Source organism: Octopus bimaculoides, chromosome 24 (assembly GCF_046866305.1).
Source record: "Octopus bimaculoides isolate indiv1 chromosome 24, ASM4686630v1, whole genome shotgun sequence".
In the NCBI taxonomy this organism is placed as follows: domain Eukaryota; kingdom Metazoa; phylum Mollusca; class Cephalopoda; order Octopoda; family Octopodidae; genus Octopus; species Octopus bimaculoides.
The window spans coordinates 32,078,050-32,098,049 of record NC_142951.1 but is presented as its reverse complement, the minus strand read 5'-3'; the positions used below and the strand labels follow the sequence as shown (position 1 = coordinate 32,098,049).

The following is a 20,000-nucleotide window of genomic DNA, read 5'->3' as shown; positions in this document are numbered from 1 at the left end:
GCAGCTGTTGTTGTTATTGTAGTTGGTGAGATTGTTGTTGATGTTGTTGTTAAAGTTGCTGATGATGACGACGACGACGATGAAGATGAGGATCATGTTTATGATGATGATGATGATGATGTTGCTCGCTGTTTCTCGTGTTATCGTATCTTTATTGTTATTATTACTTTTGCTGTTGTTGTTGTTGTTGTTGTTGTTGTTGTTGTTACTTTCCGTCCCTCCACCCACCCCCAAAAGAGAGAAAGCAAACAACGCCTCGGAAATTATCGTCATAAACACACTGCATTAGATGATGATGATGATGATGATGATTGTTATGATGACGACGACAGTGACAACGACGATGATGACGACGACGACGATGATGATGATGTTGGTGATGATGATGATGATGATAATGATGGTGATGATGTTCCGCGTGTATGTGGCGATTTATTGTCGGTAAATACCAACGCAGAGCAGCGAACAGTTTGCTGAAATTCTAAGCAGGATCATCGACTCATGTTAGATTCATCGGTCCGGGGAGGGGGGGGGGGGGGGGTGCTTCTGACTGACGACACACGACATGTCTCGAAACACCGGTGTCCTAGAATCCCTTGTACTAATGCATCGAACGTGCTATCAACAGATATTCATCGTAAAGAAGAGACTCTTCTCCGGTGACGATCCCGACAGCAATTAGAATGTTTGCGTTCGAATGTGCCCGAACGTTTAGAGAATAATATGCAAGACATCGGTCAGCATCGTGAAATGAAGTGTTTTGTTCAAGAACGCAACACATCACCCAGTTCAAGAATCGAAACCACAATCTTGCAATCATGAGTGAAATATCCTTTTCCACACACACACACGCACACATCAAGAAAGAGGGATAGCTAGATTTATTTATTTGAGTGGCGGTCCGCAATGAAATTTAAATACACACATACAAACACAAAGATCAAACACGTACACACACACACACACACACACACACACACACGCACGCACACACGCTTTCATGCATTTCAACATGCATATGCATAACAACACAAACCTGCCGACAAACACCAAACAGTCGCACACACAACGTACTTATCTCCTTGCGTATAACAAGCCGCGAATAATGGCGGAAAATACATTTAACTTAACTTGAAATCTATTAGAAACGATAAGAAAATAAAGATAAAATATACGCAAAACATGTTTGTTTGTGGAAACAGGATATTTACGTATTGTAATAGACTTTGCATTGAGCCATGTATGCTTTAATATATTCCAGTTCTATTCAAACTGGAAATTTAACCAAGAGTCGAGAAAAGACACGCAACAATGTTGGGACGGACACAGACAGTGTAGGCTGTTTCTAATTTAATAATTCTTTTATTACCAACAGAATTTCAATGAAAATTTCGTTCTTTTATTCGTTTCTTTGGTTGAACTTATTTTCTGTGGGCAAAATTCTAAATATTTTTTTATTTATAGTGCTGCCGAGTGCTACGTAGTTAAGCCATAGTGAAAAATAAAATAATAAGAATCACGCAATTATGGTGAGCAGTCAGAAGTTCTGGAGGAATTGTTTACTTTAATGGTTGTATTATTGCTACATTTTTAATTATTTTATTTGTTTCAGTCATTGGATTGCGGCCACGCTGGGGCACCGCCTTTAAGATTATTGTTTCTACAAATCGACTCCAGCACTTTTTTTCCTTTTAAATCTGGTTACCTGTTCGATCAGTTAGGTATTTTCGCTCAATAAACACTCACAACGTCCGGTCTGGGATTCGAAATCGCGATCCTATAAGCGCGAGTCCGCTGCCCTAACCACTGGGCCATTGCGCCTCCACGTATATACATACATGTTATATATAGGTGTATATACTTACACACACACACATACACACACACACACACACACACACACACACACACACACACACACACACACAGATATAAACGCCGTCGAGAAGGCCTAAAAGCCTAATGATCTTCGAATGACGCCGCTGGAGATTTTTGTTCTGCATCGAGTTTTAGGCACTCCGTTGTTAGTATCTTTGTTAGAAAAAAAAATGAATGAATAAATAAATGAATAAGGACATGCATGTATGTTTTTCTTCTTTTCTTTCTTAGAATGAAGGAGCTGGTTTTTAACAAAGAAACCAAACACCATCGCTGGAATTTGTACAAACAACAACGGCGAAGTTGTAGTGTGTTGAACTTTAGAGAAATTTTGCATATTTTCACTGTTCCGTACCACCACATCCACCATCGCAATAACCATCAAAGTCAACCACCAGCACAACAACCACAAACACCACTAGCACCGGTAGCAGCAGCAGCAGCACCATCGCCACAACCACCATCGCAAACACCACCACTACTGCCACCACCACCACCATCACCATCACCACCACCACCAGAATCATCGTTATCATCATCATCATCCTCAGCAGCAGCAGTCGCACCATCACCAGCACCATCAGCTCCACCACCACCACCACCACCATCACCAGAAACACCTGTCTGTAATCAATAACCACATTCTCTGAGCTTTGGTGATGTATTTCTCCACTGCTGTTTAAACTGACCTTTTTATAGTGGTGGTGGTGGTAGTGGTGGTGGTGGTGGTGATGGTAGTGGTGGTGGTAATGTGTTGGCGTAGAAGAATGAATGCAAAAAGAACAAAATAAAATGAATAATCTAGTAAAAAAAAATATGCAAAAATAATATAGAAGAGAATAAAAACAAAATGATGATGATGATGATGATGATGATGATGATGATAGTGTTAATGATGGAGCTGAAAAAAGAAATAGAATACAATGATGATGGTGATGATGATGATGATGATGGCGATGATGATGATGGTGATGATGATGATGATGATGTACTTGAAGATGAAGTTGAAAGACTTGAAGATGAAGATGGTCGAAAATGGTGTGTTGTTGATGATGATGATGAGGAGGAGGAGGAGGAGGATAAGGACGATCATTTGGTAAACAGAAGCAAGAAGTTGAAGAAGGTGGAATGGATGATATCAAAAGGTAACACCCAACAGCAGGCTAGGCCTATGGCCCTTCGGTCCAGAAGTTCCCGTCTGTTTGTGCTGTTGGTAGGTCGATCGTCGATCACCAGCTTGCCAGGCCAGTAGTGACCTCACCATTATTACTAATGCTTACCAGCTGGGTGAAACTAGAGCGATGTGAAATGAAGTGTCTTGCTCAAGGACACAACGTATCGCTCGGTCCAGGATTCGAAACCACAATCTTACGATCAAGAGTCCGACGTCCGAACCGCCGATCCACATGCCTCTACAATGGGTGGCTTTGTTTATTAAAATCTGACACGCGCAAGAGTGGCTGTGCGGTAAGAAGCTTGTTTCCCAACCACATGGTGCCGGGTTCAGTCCCATTGCGTGGCACCTATCTTGGCCCTCACCGCCACTACCATCTTAGCCCTCACCACCACCTTTGCACTCATCACCACCTTAACCCTCACCACCACCACCAACCACCACCACCACCACCATCTTAGCCCTCACCACCACCACCACCATCACCATCTTAACCCTCAGCACCACTTTAGCCCTCACCACCACCTTAACCCTCACCACCACCACCACCACCACCACCACGAACACCGTCTTTACCCGCACCACCACAACCGCCCGCCATTACCTCAAACATGCTTTTTAATATGCTGATGCAATATATCTTGTCTCGCTTCTTCATTTCCATTTTTCTTCTTTTTTTTTTCATCGAGATCTTTGTAAACCTTTTCTCATCATTAAACTGAAAAAAAAAAACAACTTGAAACAAAAACGCAGCCCCCTTTTCAATCCGCACTTCCCAACTGCTTTACCTCCAGCACCCCCCCCCCCCCCCCCAATCCCCTCCACCCCTCACAGAAACTTACCAAAAACCACAGAAATAAAACAAAAGCGGAGGCGGGTGTAACTTTGGAAATGTGATGTCAGATTTATAACGATAATTATTCTGCAATATTAACCTCGTTACAACATTTTTTCAGATCCAATTTATCAACAGGCTTTTTTTCATGTTGCGTGTGTGTGTGCGAGTGCGCACGCGTGAATGTGTGTGTGTATATGAATGTATGCGCGCGCGTGTGTGTATGTATGATTGGCAGAAGCGGGTGGCATGTTGAACAAAACGCCTTGTTTCATTTCATTAAGTCTTTTGACACGTTCTCAGTTTATAAATCAGCCCTTCTCGTTTCTGCTCTTTAGATAAAGGGTGCAGGTGTGGATGGCCGAGCGGTTAAGAGGGCCGTGTTGCTACTACGTGGTTTCGAGTTCGATCCGACGGCGAGGCATCTTGGCTCAAAATGTCTGTCTTAAAACCCCAGCGTCATGTAGGCTGAAGACCTATTAGTAAATACGAAGGGGTGCTGAAAAATTCTTGGCTTTAAGGGCATTGCGAAAGGCCTGGTTGGAGGCCCAACCTTCTGAGTTCTTTGACAGGGCTTAGAAAAACTGAAGGACCGCTGCAATAAGTGAGTGAACCTAAAAAGGGGAAATATGTTGAATAAAATCATAACTGATCCTCCTGTATTTCCTTTTTACCCAAAGCCAGGGACCTTTCAGCACTCCCCCACCTCGTAACTAGCTGCCACGCCGGACAAAATGCTTAGCGACATTTCATCAGTCTTCACGTTCCATGTTTAAATTCCGCCGAGGTCATCCTTTCGAGATCGTAAAATAAGTACCAGTTGAAACCATTATTATTATCATCATCATCATCATCGTAATAATAATAATAATAATAATAATAATAATGATAATAATAATAATAATAATTATTATTATTATTATTATTATTATTATGTCCTCTCCATTCAGTGCATGAATTAAGCATAGATCAGTGATACAAGTTGTTAGCAAACGAAGTCTCCGTCCACCCACCGACATTTCGGATTTCTAGTCATGATTCCAATCATGACAAGCTCCTACTCACCCTTGGCACCTACCCCGTCTCCCACCCAGAAACTCACCCTATCAATGATAGCAAATCTTCCTTTCATTCTTCATATACTTCTTTCTTTCTTTGTTTTCCTTCCTATTTTCTTTCTTCCTTTGCTTTCTTTAAAAATTTCTTCCAGTCTTCGTTCCTTCCTTCCTTTCAATTTTCATTCCTTTTTTCCTTCCTCCCTTCCTTTCTTTCTTTCAGTTTTCCTTCCTTCCTTCCTCCCTCTCCTCCCTTTTCCTTTCTATATGAATTTCTCCCTTTCAGTCATTCTTCCTTCTTACCTTCTTTCTTTCCTTTCTTCCTCCCTTCCTCTCACTCTTCCCCGTCATCTCTATTCTAATCTTTACCAGTTTTGAAAAGTTTGCGTTTTGTAAATCTAATTTAAATTCATTTTTTTTTAATTCTTGAAAATCATCAACAAAATGGCGGCTTCAATTTTATAAATTTTCATTTATTTATGTATTTATTTATGTATTTATCGCAAGACATCAAATCAAGTTCAACGTTTTTATCTTTTTCATTTCACTTGCTTCTGACAATTGATATTTTCCACTTGAATTCTAAGAGGATACACCATCATTTCAGTGTGTGTGTGTGTTTATGTGTTATGCATACTTATGTGTGTGTACATATATATATATATATATATATATATATACACACATGTTTATATATATATATATATATATATATATATATATATATATATATATATGTATGTATATATACATGTTTATATATATGTATATATATATATATTACATTAATAATGGATATTAGCGTCAAATCTCTCTCTTAAATTAAAAATTTAAAACTTTGGATATATATATATATATATATATATATATATATATATATATATACATACATATATATGTATGTATATATGTATATCTAGACCTTTTAGGCGAGAGAGCGTGGCAGGTGACACAAGCCCGTACCACTTAAAACAAATTCATTGTGCAGGTAGTTTGAAGGTGGGTTGAAAGCCCTATGGTGACGAGGAATGGCATAAGGCGTTGCTAGAAATTTCTAGCCAAAGCCTCACAAATAAGCGGCACAGAGGGTGGCGGCCGTCTCTTTGTAGAATCCGAAGGCACCTACAAGACTCCTGTCCTCCTTTGTATGGCAAGCAGTTCTGTCTAGGTGTAACACTGTTCTTTAGATATTAGGGCGTGGGGTAGAAAAAGGAACCCTAAAACACAAAAGCGTTGTTTTCCGTGAGCTTTTCATTAACTGCAGATGTCTAGGCATCTAGTTTATGGCAGTCGAGATGAAGATAAAGAAAAAAAAAATGTTAATCTTTGTTGGTATGCAAGAACTTTACAAGACAACGAAAAACAGCACTAATTACAAAAGTAATCAGCTCAGATATTCCTGTTCTAAGTGAAAGCAGGCTTGTGGATACAGGTGAATTAGAAGTTGGGAATGGTCGTACAATCTTCGAAGCAGAAAGCCGGCAAGTGCGACAAGAGTTCATGGGTGTTGGATTTGCCATTAAATTGACTCCAATTTGTAAGTTGCCATCCATCCCTGAAGCTGTTGACGAGCATCTGATGACCTTTCGTATACCTATAAGTAATTTCCTCAATTATGCACATCATCAGTGCATATGCACCTACTCTATCAGCATCTGAACAAGAACATAACATTTCTACTCTTAATTGCAAATAGTTATCAGTAAAATTCCATATCATGACTGAGTCGTACTAACGCACCATCTTAATGCCAGAATCGCTAATAAACACACTGTGAGGTCAAAAGTAATAGGAAAACATGGAACGTGAAAGGTGAATGCAAATTGTCTTTTGATCGACAATTTGGTTTAACAATTACTAACACAATATTTCAGCAGGAAGATAATAATTATAAAAAAACACCTGGAAGCATCCTCGATCTGGTAACTGGGACATGCTTGATTATGTCATAACTAAAAGCAAAGATTGCAGTGATGTCGGATTAACCAGAGCTCACAAAATTCCCGAGTGTTACTCGGATCACGGAACGGTTCGCAGTTATGTATTTGTTAGACTATATACAAAGAAGCCATTGAGATCCGCTATGCCTCAAGGAATAAATGTCTTCTCTAAACAAAAAAAAATCCTGAGATGAAAAAAATTTTGAAATGCATCTAAATTCAAAGTTTGAGAGTATAGAGGAAAGCAATGATCCTGAAGTTTTGTGGTGTAATTCTTTTATTCTTTTATTCTTTTACTTGTTTCCGTCATTTGACTGCGGCCATGCCGGAGCACCGCCTTTAGTCGAATCAAATCGAGCCCAGGACTTATTCTTTGTAAGCCTAGCACTATTCTAATCTTCGTGACGGCATCAAATCATCTGCTGGAGAAATTCTAGGATTCGTCAAACGCAAGCATCAAGATTGGTTCGATGAGAATGATTCTCAAATCCCCTCCTAAAAATTATGCACCAAAGATATAAGGCATGAATCGCAAACAAAAAGTCACCATCACTCAGATCTTTATGCACCTCATCTTAGAAAATTGCTCCCCCAAAATTGCGTGAGACGAAAAATTCTCGGTGGACAAAAAATGCTCAAGAATTGGAACTGGCTGCTAACTCCCACAACCGGAGAGCATTGTATGGTAATATAAAAGGTGTATTTGGTCAAAAAAGCGTAGTACGGAACCAATTCTTTCAAATGATGAGTGAAAACATTTAAGTAGCAAAAATGAAATTAAAAAAAGATGAGCTGAACACTTTAAAAACGTATTAAATCAAGAATCCCGTACCAATCCTGAAGTAATCAATGAAATCCTTCATAGGGCTGTAATTGAGTAACTTGCGGAAGATCCTTCCTTGGAAAAGATACGTACTGCTATTGAAAAACTTTCCAGTGGTAAAGCTCCTGGACAAGACGGTATTCCCATAAAAGTGTACAAGCATGGTGATAGACAGTTTGTAAGAAAGCTGTACAAATTGATCTGGGGAACTGGATCTGATCCCCAGCAGTTCAAAGGTGCATTTATAACGTATTTGTACAAAAACAAGGGCGAGAAGAGGGTATGTGTTAACCACAGGGAAATAACTTTGTTGTGCATAGCTGGAAGAATTCTTGTGAGGATAATTTTTAATCAATAAACATCTAGTAAACAGCATATATACCCTGAATCCCAATGTGGATTTTGGGCTGGGAGAAGCACAGTTGACATGATTTTGCCTTTAGGCAGGTTCAAGAAAAAGCAAGTAAATAAAATACTGACTTACATATGGTCTTCGTTCACTTGACCAAGGCCTTTGATACAGTAAATCGCGAGGCTCTCTGGAAACTTTGCCAAAATTTGCTCTTCCTGAAAAAAATGAAAAGGGAAATAGAATCTTTGCACGAAGGAACGGTGGCAACAGTGATATCTAACAATGTCCAGAGGCATTTTCTGTGACCACTGGAACCAAATAGGAATGTGTTTTAGCTCCTCTACTTTTTTTTCCCACATGTTCTTTTCAATGATGTTTCAACATGTGGGAAAAAGGATTACCATGAAGGTGTAAAATTTGCATTTCGCACAGAGATAGAGGTCTACTTGACCTAAATGGGCAAAGCTTCGGATCAAAGAAAAAAAAAAAACTAAGGAAGAGATTCTAGGTGTTTTTCTGTTTCCTAATGATTGTGCTTTTACTTTTCATACATTTCAAGGGATTCAGAAAACAGTCGACAGGTTTGCTGTTACAGCTTGTGCATTTGAACTATCAGCATTTAGAAGACTAAAGATTAATTTCATCCGAAGCCTGAGATAGATCGTACTCATGACTCAAGTAAGATGATTGACAATAAGTTACTCAAATGGGTCAAGTCATTTAAATATCTTGGAAGTACAGTAAACAGGGTTTAGTGGTTAGAGCAGCGGACTCGCGGTCGATGGATCGCGGATTCGGATTATTATTATTTTATTACCATCATCATCATTATTATTATTATTATTATTAATATCATCATCATTATTATTATTATTATTAATATCATCATTATTATTATTATTATTATTATTAATATCATCATCATTATTATTATTATTATTATTATTAATATCATCATCATTATTATTATTATTATTATTAATATCATTATTATTATTATTATTATTATTAATATCATTATTATTAATGTCATTATTATTAATGTCATTATTATTAATGTCATTATTATTATTATTCTGCTCTTAACAAATTCACATCGCTTATCTGTGTCCTACTCATATTGCGGAGATCGTTATCACCAGCATCAACTTTAATCATCATCATCATCATCATCGATTTTACCTGTGCCATCATAATCATCATCATAACCATCCCCACCACCACTGCCGCCGCCACCACCACCACCACCGCCGCCATCACCGCCACCGCCATCACCGCCACCGCCATCACCGTTTACGTATCCTCCTGCCGCGCATTTATAATATGGCGGCATATTGAGGTATCTTCTTTCTAAACACTGTACGCATGTATGTGTACATACCTATGTACGCATTTACGCATATGTATATGCATATGTATTTATGTACGTAAATATGTATGCATGCATGTATGTATGTATGTATGTACGCACATATACATATGTATAGGTCCATTTGTATACGGATATCCGTATATATATAAACATACACATGCATGTGTATACACACACACACACACACACACAAACATATATATATATATATATATATATATATATATATTATATGTTATATATATGGATGTGCCTTTATGTTTCCCGCTGTCTGTTCGGATCGCTATCACATCTGACGTATTTTTGAAGACGGCGCCATCTTTTATGTACATACTGCCCATAACATAGCTGCTCGCATTATTACCTCCACGCCTAATTTGTTGCAATCGAGGTGTGGGCTACAGGCCGTAGGGTACACTGTATGTTTGATGTAGCTCGTTGGGTGTCGGCTGTTTTCCTGGCTTTAATTTTAGACGCAGCAGTTGAATAATATGTCGGATATTTCATACAGAGGTCACACACATGATGATGATGATGATGATGATGATGATCGAGGTGATGCTGCTGATGAAGATGATGATGAATATGATGATGATGATGATGAAGATCTTGGCGGTGGTGATGATGATGATGATGACGATGATATATTCGAGTAGGACGGGCGGAAAGAGGAAGAGTACGGACATAGAAATGATGAGGATAACGAGAAGAGGAAAAAGAGGAAGAAACAAATGAGGAAGATGGTGATGGCGGTGATAGCATGGATGATGATGATAATGATGATGATGATGATGATGGTGATGGTAATTTGTGAAGATGCTGGTGGTGGCGGTGATGATGGTGATAATGATGGTGATGATGATGGTGATGATGATCGTGATTGTGGTGTAGTGTTGTGATGGGGATGACGATGATGATGATGATGACGATGATGATGATGATGACGATGATGATGATGATGATGATAAGGAAGGGGGGATGGTGATGATGTGGGAGGATAAGGACAGCGACGACAAGGAGGAAAAGGTCAGGCAGCAAGATCATGGAGATAATAACATGGATTAAGATGCGATGAGGAGGAGGAGGAGGAGGAGGAGGAGGGGAGATGTTATATCGATGATAATGAGCATGATCAAGGCGATGATGATGTTGATGATGATGATTTGAATATCATAAAGCAATTGATTCTCCTTCTTCTTCACCACCATCGTCAGAATCACCAGTAAGACCACCAATATCATCACCGTTATCATCATCACCATCATCCTTATCTATAAATACCATCGAGACCACCACCACCACCACCTCAACCACCACCACCACCACCACCACCACCACCGCCGCCACCGCCGCCACCGCCACCACCACCACCACTGTTGTAGCTGCCATTCTTATAGAATATGTGTAAATTATTCTGCGATGTTTTATTTAATTATGTATCTCATATGTTAGACTAATTACACGCACACACACAACACAAACACGCACACACACCACACAAACACGCACACACACCACACAAACACGCACACACACCTTGAGTGTACGTTCCTTGTTTGTTTTGTCTAAGATACAAACCACCAACGTTCTTCAAGTCTTTCTATCCCTAAAATTGGCGCCGTTTTAATTATGATTACAGTCATAATAAGCCACAAACACTTTAAAATACTTTGTTGTTGGTGTTGTTGTTGTTGTGACCATCTTCGCGAATTGTTCATACTCAAGTGCTATAACCCATCTTTTATCTTTTACTTGTTTCAGTCATTAGACTACAGCCATACTGGGGCACGGCTTTCAAGGATTTTTAGTCGGATGAATCGACCCCGTTACTTATTTTTTTGTTAAGCCTAGTACTCATTCTATCAGTCTCTTTTTGCCAAACCGCTATGTTACAGAGACGTTTAAATTTATAATTTAGTTCACTTCATTGAGGTCGATCAAAACTAGTAGCAGTTATATGCTGAGGATAATATTTATTCAACTATATCACCATCTTAGCCTGTCTCTAATAAATTGTTGGTGATGGAAGGCGGCGAGCTGGCAGAGTGGTTAGCACGCCGGGCGAAATGCTTAGAGGTATTTCGTCTGCCGTTACGTTCTGAGTTCAAATTCTGCCGAGGTCGACTTCGCCTTTCATCCTTTCGGAGTCGATTAATTAAGTACCAGTTGCGTACTGAGGTCGATCTAATCGACTTCCCACACCCCCTCCCCCCAAAATTCCGGGCCTTGTGCCTAGAGTAGAAAAGAAATTGTTGGCGCTGTGCCAGTGTAACAAATCTTCACCACCACCACCACCACCACCACCACCAGTACCATCAGCGACACCAAAAGTACCGCTACCTATCGGCCCCCCTCCCCACCCATCACAACTCACCCCAATATCATCCCCACCACCACCACCACCATCACCACCATTATCATCACCACCAACGACAGCAACAACACCAACAACAAGAACAGAAAAGAAAAAAAAAATAGTTGTAGCAGTAATAACCTCTTCAATGTATCTGGTGTAATTTGAAACCGAAACTTCAGAACAGAAGACGACGGAATCAGAGCGCAGTTAAAGACAGGTATAAAGATAACAGGATGTATGTATCTTATGGGGCGGATGGGTATGAGAGGGGGGGCAGGAGAGAGAGAGAGAGAGAGAGAGAGAGAGAGAGAGTAGAGAGTAGAGACAGGTGTATATGATGGTGGAGATGGTAGAGGTGGTGGTGGTGGTGGTGGTGGGGTTAGATATGATCGCAATGGTGCTACTGACGCTGCGGTGATGTTGGCAGGAGGTGACGGTGGTGGCGATGGTGGGGGATACAGGAGGGGGGGGAGGTGGAGTTGATGGTGGTAATGGGGAAGGAGGTGATGGTGGCAGTTTTTAATAATGCTCTGCTGCTGCTGCTACTGATGGTGGTGGAGGTGGTGGTGGTGGTGGTGGTGGTACATTTCTTAAACCTAAGCATTCCTCTTTAGGGTAGATGTACACGTCTAAAAATAGTTGCTTGTGATCGCGTGTTTGCTTGTAGGACGCTGTTTCATAAACTAGTGTGTCTTCGTGTTCATGTGTGACTGTGTGTGTGTGTGTGTGTACAATTGCGCAGGTATGTTGGTATAAATGTCTCCATGCCTACCTAAGCATTATCTATCTATCTATCTATCTATCTATCTATCTAGCCAGATCGTTAACAATCATATATGTATGTATATATATATATATATATATATATATATATATATATATATATGCATGTGTGTGTGTATGTATGTATAAATATTAATCAATGAAATTCCAATACAGTCTGATTTTCATGTTTTATTATTTGCGATTTTTACAATTTTATAATATTGAAATAAACTAGTACTTTTATGTGTTACGCAATCATCAGGTTTATGTAGTGACAGTCGTATCCCACAATTGTCAATGTATATATATGTGTGTGTGTGTGTGTATGTGCGTGTGTGTTTGCGTGTATTTGTATTGTTCCCCTCCACCGTATGACAAACGGTGCTGGTGTGTTTACGTCCACGTAATTTAACTGTTCGGCAAAAGGTCCCGACAGAATAAGTACCTGGCTTTAAAAAATTAAGTACTGGGGCCGTTTCATTCAATTAAAAAATTCTCCAAGGCGGTGTCCCAGCATGGTCGCAATCTACTGATTGAAACAACTAAAAAAATAAAATGAAGAATTAATTACTGAGGAGGAGATAACCAGTCCGAAACGCGCGCGTTCAACACTATGCGTTTTGTCCTTGAGCAAGAGACTTTATTTCACCTTTCTCCAGTCCACTCAGCTGGCAAAAGTGAGTCGTACCTGTATTTGAAAGGGCCACCCTGTCACGCTCTATGTCAAACTGAATCTCTTCGAGAACTACGTTAAGGGTACGCGTGTCTGTGGAGTACTCAGTTACTTGTGCCTTAATTTTCTGATCAGGCTGTTCCGTTGATCGGATCAACTGGAAGCCCTCATCGTCGTAACCGACGGAGTACCAGTATATGTATTTGTGTGCGTGAGAGAGAGAGAGAGAGAGAGAGTACTCATGTATGTGTGAGTGAATTATTCCTTGACGAAGGTAACAGCGCTGCAAAAAAAAAAAAAAAAAAGGAAAAACAATATGTACATTCATATCAATGTTCGATTTTATTAAATATTCTTTTATGCTTTAAAAGAATTAATTGAAGCATTAATTACTCAGAGACGCCATCTGCATAGTATTCTTTTATTTGTTTCAGTCATTTGACTGCGGCCATGCTGGAGCACCGCCTTTAGTCGAACAAACCGACTCTAGGACTTATTTTTTGTAAGCCTAGCACTTATTCTATAGGTCTCTTTTGCCGAACCGCCAGATTACGGGGTCGTAAACACACCAACATCGGTAGTAGAATATTTCATCATGGAGTGAATATGAAGAATATAATTCAAACGGTGAGCTGGCAGAATCGTTAGCACGCCGGACGAAATGCTTAGCGGCATTTCGTCCGTCTTTACGTTCTGAGTTCAAACATCGCCGATCTCTACTTTGCCTTTCATCCTTTCGGGGGGGGGGGGGCGATAAAATAAGAACCAGGTGCAGGCGTCGCAGTGTGCTAAGAAGCTTGCTTCCCAACCACATGGTTCCGGGACCCAAGGTGCCTACTGCGAGGCACCTTGGGTAAGTGCTTTCTACTCTAGCCTCGGGCCGACCAAAGCCTTGTGAGTGGATTTGGTAGACGGAAACTGAAAGAAGCCCGTCCTATACATATATGTGTGTGTGTGTGTGTGTGTGTGTGTGTGTGTGTGTGTGTGTGTATGTGTGTGTGTGTGTGTGTGTGTGTGTGTGTGTGCGTGTATATTTATGTGCGTATGTCCATGTGTCTGCGTTTTGCCCCGCCCCTCCCCATTACTGCTTGACAACCGGTTTTGGTGTGTTTACTTCCCCGCAGGTTAGCGGTCCGGCAAAAAGAGCTCGATAGAATAAAGAGTAGGCTTGCAACGAACAAGTCCTGGTGTCGAGTTGTTCGACCCTTCAAGGCGGTGCTCCAGCATGACCGCAGTCAGATGACTGAAACAAGTAAAAGAATAAAAGAATATAAGAATCGACTTGGTCCCTTCCCTGAGATTGCTGGCCTTGTGCCAAAAATTTGAAATCAATATTAGAAATTTAATTAAAAGTAATTATGAGGCGAGGAAATATTTTGTACATACGTACATACATACATACATGCATACATTATAGATGCATACACATATACTACATGCATATATACATACATACATACTACATGCGTATATACAGACAAGTGAGTAGACACACAAACGTACATACACATGTTCATATATTATTTACATTCAAATTATATATACCTCTCAGTTTTTTTTATGTCTTCTCGGTCATTCTGTACATGTCACTGTGTATGTGTTTGTAGATACATATGTGTGCGTTCATGCGTGTGTGAGCGTGCGTGCGCATGTATGTGTGAGTGTGTGTGTGTGCCTCTCTGTGTACGTATGATCCATAAGCAAGATCACACAGCAAGACGTCTGCCTGTGATGTAGAGCAAGCCAATTAAATAATAATAAGAATACATATAATACATATATACACACATATATATATATATATATATATATATATACACACACACACAAACACACACACATATTATTGACGTCATAAGAATTTCGTAAAGTTTGAAAGAACGTGAACTAATTCTGTTTTGGAATATCTTGCAGCGCATCACAAGGAGCTATAAATAACTGCATGTAAATAACGGGTTAAACAACCCTTTCGGAAAGGAAATAACCGAAGATTGCCAATATATATATATATGTGTGTGCGTGTGTGTGTGTGTGTGTGTGTGTGTGTGTGAAAAGTCAGACCGGATGCATTGCGGTATCTGTTCCAACCGGTTGCATTCTGGGTTCAAATCGCACCATGTGCTTGACTTAACCGGTTTCTCAGTTAAAAACACCAAGACCTGATGTTTATTGGACGCCTTTGGCGGGTTCATTCCACTCTGTCGCAAACATTCGGACCAAGTTTCCAGTTTAAGGAATCCGTCATCCTTCCATCATCCCACCGGTCTTCGAGGCCCCTAAACGATCATGGCCACAGCCTCCTCTCTTCACTAAAAGATAAAACCATACTAAAAATAAGGTGCGGGTATGGCTGTGTGGATTAAGAAGCTTACTTTGCAGCCATGTGGTTTCAGGTTCGGTCCACTGCATGGAGCCATCATATTCCAGGCCGAATAAGCCTTTCTACTATAAGCGGAAAACCTGAAATTTTGAGAGGAGGAGCTAGTCGATTACATCGACTCAATGCCCAACTAATACTTTATATATCGATCTCGAAAGAACGAAAGGCAAAGTCGACCTCGGCGAAATTTGAACTCATAACGTAAAAAGTCGGAAGAAATGCCGCTAAGCATTTTGTCCGGCGCGGTTACAATTCTGCCAGCTCGCTCTCTTCCTCAAGCCGAATAATGCCTTGAGAGTGAATTTGGTAGACGGAAACTGTGTGGAAGCCCATTGCATGTATATATAGAGCGAGAGATACACACACAGAGTAATATATATATATATATATATATGGCACTCCGTCGGTGCCGACGACGAGGGTTCTGGTTAACCTGATCAAGAGAAGAGCCTGCTCATGAAATGATTCAGTCTGTGTGTGTGTGTGTGTCCAACTGTTTCACAATCGGTGTTGGTTTGTTTACGTCCCATAAATTAATGGCCCGGCAAAAGAGACCGATAGAATAAGATTCTTAGATTAAGAAAAAAATAATAATTACTGGGGTTGATTTCATCGACTAAAACACCTTTTAAGGCGGAGCCAGAGAATAGTCGCAGTTCAAACACCAAAACAAAGAAAACAAAATAGAAAACCATAAAAAAGAAGAAAAAAAACAAAAAAACACACATACACAGATACATATACACACGCACGAGCATGCACACACATACATACGCACATATTTAGCCAAAAGTAAGCATTCTACCAACATCAAGACAGGCAACATCCATATAAGGAAGTTCATCTCCACATCACCGCTCCTCATACTCTTTAACCTCCTTCTCCTCCCACCACCACTGTTACGTAAAGACATATAACATATTGTTTGCTGTCTGCAGAGATGATAAGAAATATCCAAACGAAATATTTTGTTGGCCAAGAATTGTTAACCTATTCCACACCCGGCCTCTCGCACCCCCCCCCCGCGTCATCTCCTCTAGGCGCCCTTCCACCCACCACCTCTCCTAGCAACCCCACACCTCTCCATTCCGTTTCCTCTCCACGCAAAGGACCATCTTACGGCTGATCGCTTGACCTATTCGAAACGATAGCTGAAACTCTCTCACATTTCCCCTCCTCCCATTCAATAAAGGAAGGGCACATTTTAGATTATGTAACCCTAGATACACTTATCTCAAAAATAAAAATCATTAATAAAAAACGTTCGATTATTACAACTGGAATACTGTTGATTGTAAGTTTTACTGGACCACGACAGACCTGACTGAAATAGCAGATAAATCTCCCTCAAATCATTACGCACTGCTGTCATAGAAAATAACGGCGCTTTCTGTAATGCAGCCCTAGTTGTCCTGTGCTTGGGAGAAAAGACGTGATGGTCAAGGCTGGACCGTAATTGATCATAGGTTGCCTTCATTTGGTCTGAACTGGAGCAAAAATCTATGCCAACAAGTTTACACAAGACCACAAATCCACGGCTCCCCGGTTCCATGGTTCCACATCACGTTATGACAATCCAATGGGGGATCCCCTATGTGGCCAGCCAATATGCCAGAAATAGCGACGAAATCTCATTTGGCTCTTAAAAAACAAAAAAGGGAAGGGCACACGTAGTTCTGGACGACTGGTGTTTGGAGCAAGAGGTATGGAAAAAGTGAGTGACCGTCCTTGGTCTTAGGATTAAAGGTCCCCTGCGTTAAAACTGGGACCTGGGATTAAACATTGCAAACGGCGGCGGCGGCGGCGGCGGCGGCGACAACAACAACAACAACAGCAACAGCAACAGCAGCAGCAGCAGCTACAACAATTTAACATGACAGTTCCACTCGACTCGCTCAACTACTCGATGACGTAACCATCCCTTCACTCACTTTCACTCTTCACTCAAAAAGCTTCACTCCACCTCTTTACCATATATATATGTATATATATGTGTTGAGAGAGAGAGAGAGAGAGAGAGAGAGAGAGTGAGAGTGTATGTGTATGTGTGTGTATGTGTGTGTATGTATATGTATGTATGTATATATATATATGTATGTATGTATGTATAAGACCTACGCGAAACTGGCTCACGCAACGCAACGCAACATAGCACAGCGCCCACCCCATGCAATTGCACCGTAAAGTCATCACGCCAAAAGTACAAGTCACCTTTTCTTCTCTGAGCGTTCAAAGGTAGGCAGAGTGGGGGTTCGTGGCATGCGTGTATGTACGTACGGGTGTGTGTATGTACGTACGGGTGTATGTATGTATGTACGGGTGTATGTGTGTATGTATATTGTAATTACAGAGGGCTGCAGGGGAAATGTAGATAAGGTAGAGAGAATACAGGCTTCGTTTGGTGTTGGCTCTTTTTTTTGTTTTTGGTTTTGGCACGTATAATTGATTACCATTTTTTTGCCTTACCTCAATGTCTTTGTTCCTTCCTTCCTTCCTTCCTTCCTTCCCCTCTTCCTTTATTCCGTCCTTCCTCTCATAATTCTGCCATATTTCTGAATCTCTTTCTGCTTTATATGATGTTACGGTGAGATTTGAGAGGAAGATAAGAGAGAGAGGGAAAGAGAGAGAAGGAAAGAGAGAGAGAGAGAGAGAGAGAGAGAGAGAGAGAGAGAGAGAGTGAGAGAGAAAGGTAGACAGATAAATAGAGAGAGAGAGATGGAGAAGGAGGGCTTTGGCTGCTATTTCTCACGGTTGGATTACGTAGAGCAGACATAGGCAAAATTTATTGAGAAGCAGGCCACATGAGACATGGCCCGTCATCAGGTGGGCCGTACAACTAACAAAGTTTCAAGGTAAGATTTCGTTGGGTGTGCCATTCAGAAAGCACCGCGGGCCGCAGTTTGCTCATGACTGACGTGGAGCCTCCCTGGTTGGCCAGTTCCATTACAATTTTCCTGGATAAGTCACTAGTCTCTCACAGCGACACTCACCATACAAAATGTTGATACCTATTTCATTAAGACAATCACGGGAAAGACCTCCGTCTGCGAAACGATGCAGCTTAGCAAAACTAGGGTCGTCGCAGACGTTACTCTCAGAAGTCAAAGCGCAAAGAGCTGGAACAGATGGTTTGCGGCATTCTGTGCACCCTTCTCACAGTTCCACCAATCCTCTGCCCTAGAACAATACCGTTCTTATCAACACCAAATATACATTCACACACACACAATATATATATATATATATATATATATATATATATATATATATAAGCAATGTTAAATTTCTGAACGAGGTATGAACAGTAACTGCACGACAACGTGAAGTATATTTGCCACTTAAATGCGGCTAAACCCTAAGGGTGAATGTTACTGTTGCTTTTAGCCCCAGGAGAACATCTCCTCCAGCTGGCTATTGACACACATCTGTGTCCTGTCTGTATATATATATATATATAATATCTTAGTATATTTCCCCTCTGTTCTGTTGTCGATCTTCTTTTAAATATAAACCACATATTGAGAGCCGTGGCCGGTTTATCCATGCTAGTTTTGAAGGCCCGCCTGTCTACACTGGTCACTTATCGCCTTGACGGGGGTGATAAGCCCCAGGCATCGGTACCACGCTAGAATTCAAACACCAAACACAAGTTGCCCGAAGGAAACGCCGGACGGCCTTTTGTCCATTGCGTTGACAATTGTGGTTCGACACATCTCACATGTCCATCGATGAATAATTTTATGTATCGACCCAGAAACGATGAGATATGATGCAAAATAAAAATAATATTAAAAAAATAAAATCTAAACAAAAACAATAGTGACCTATTTGAAAAGAAATCATGAAATGTCGATATTGTTCTTTAATGTGTTCGATCTTCGAACTCTTAGATTTTTAACTTTAACAAAATGATAAAAATGATCAGTTTGCCTTTGAAGAATGCACTGTTTATTTATTTATTTATTTATTTATCTACTTATTTATCATCATCATCATCGACGTCATTGTCATCTTCATCGTCGTCGTCATCACCATCATCATCATTATCATTACATCATTGTCACCACCACCACCACCACCACCACCTATATTATTATTATTATTATTGTCTTATTATTATTATTATTATTATTATTATTATTATTCTTACTTCCTTCCTTCCTCCTTCTCTACTTTCCTTCCTCCTCCTCCTCTTCCTTCTGTAGCATGTTTGTTATCTTATAAAATGTCTCACAGCCATGAAGACGTTCCAGACAATTGATTAAATATGAATTTAAAATCGATAATCGAGATATGATTTCCATCAACAAGCAGTAGCAGCAACAGCAGCAGTAGTAGTAGAAGTAGTAGTAGTAGTAGCTGCTGCCGCTGCATTACTCTTGTTGATTATTCTAATC

At 40.4% G+C, this 20,000-nt stretch overlaps 1 protein-coding gene across 1 annotated transcript in view; it reads right to left on the bottom strand.

The window, feature by feature from the left end:
- The window catches only part of LOC106882907 (uncharacterized), a 259,935-nt gene that overhangs the window by 131,532 nt on the left and 108,403 nt on the right, over positions 1-20,000 (bottom strand). Inside the window, exon 2 of the mRNA XM_089341061.1 lies at positions 8,190-8,272. The gene's annotated coding sequence lies outside the window, so the exon portion shown is untranslated. The remainder of the gene's footprint in view (positions 1-8,189; positions 8,273-20,000) is intronic.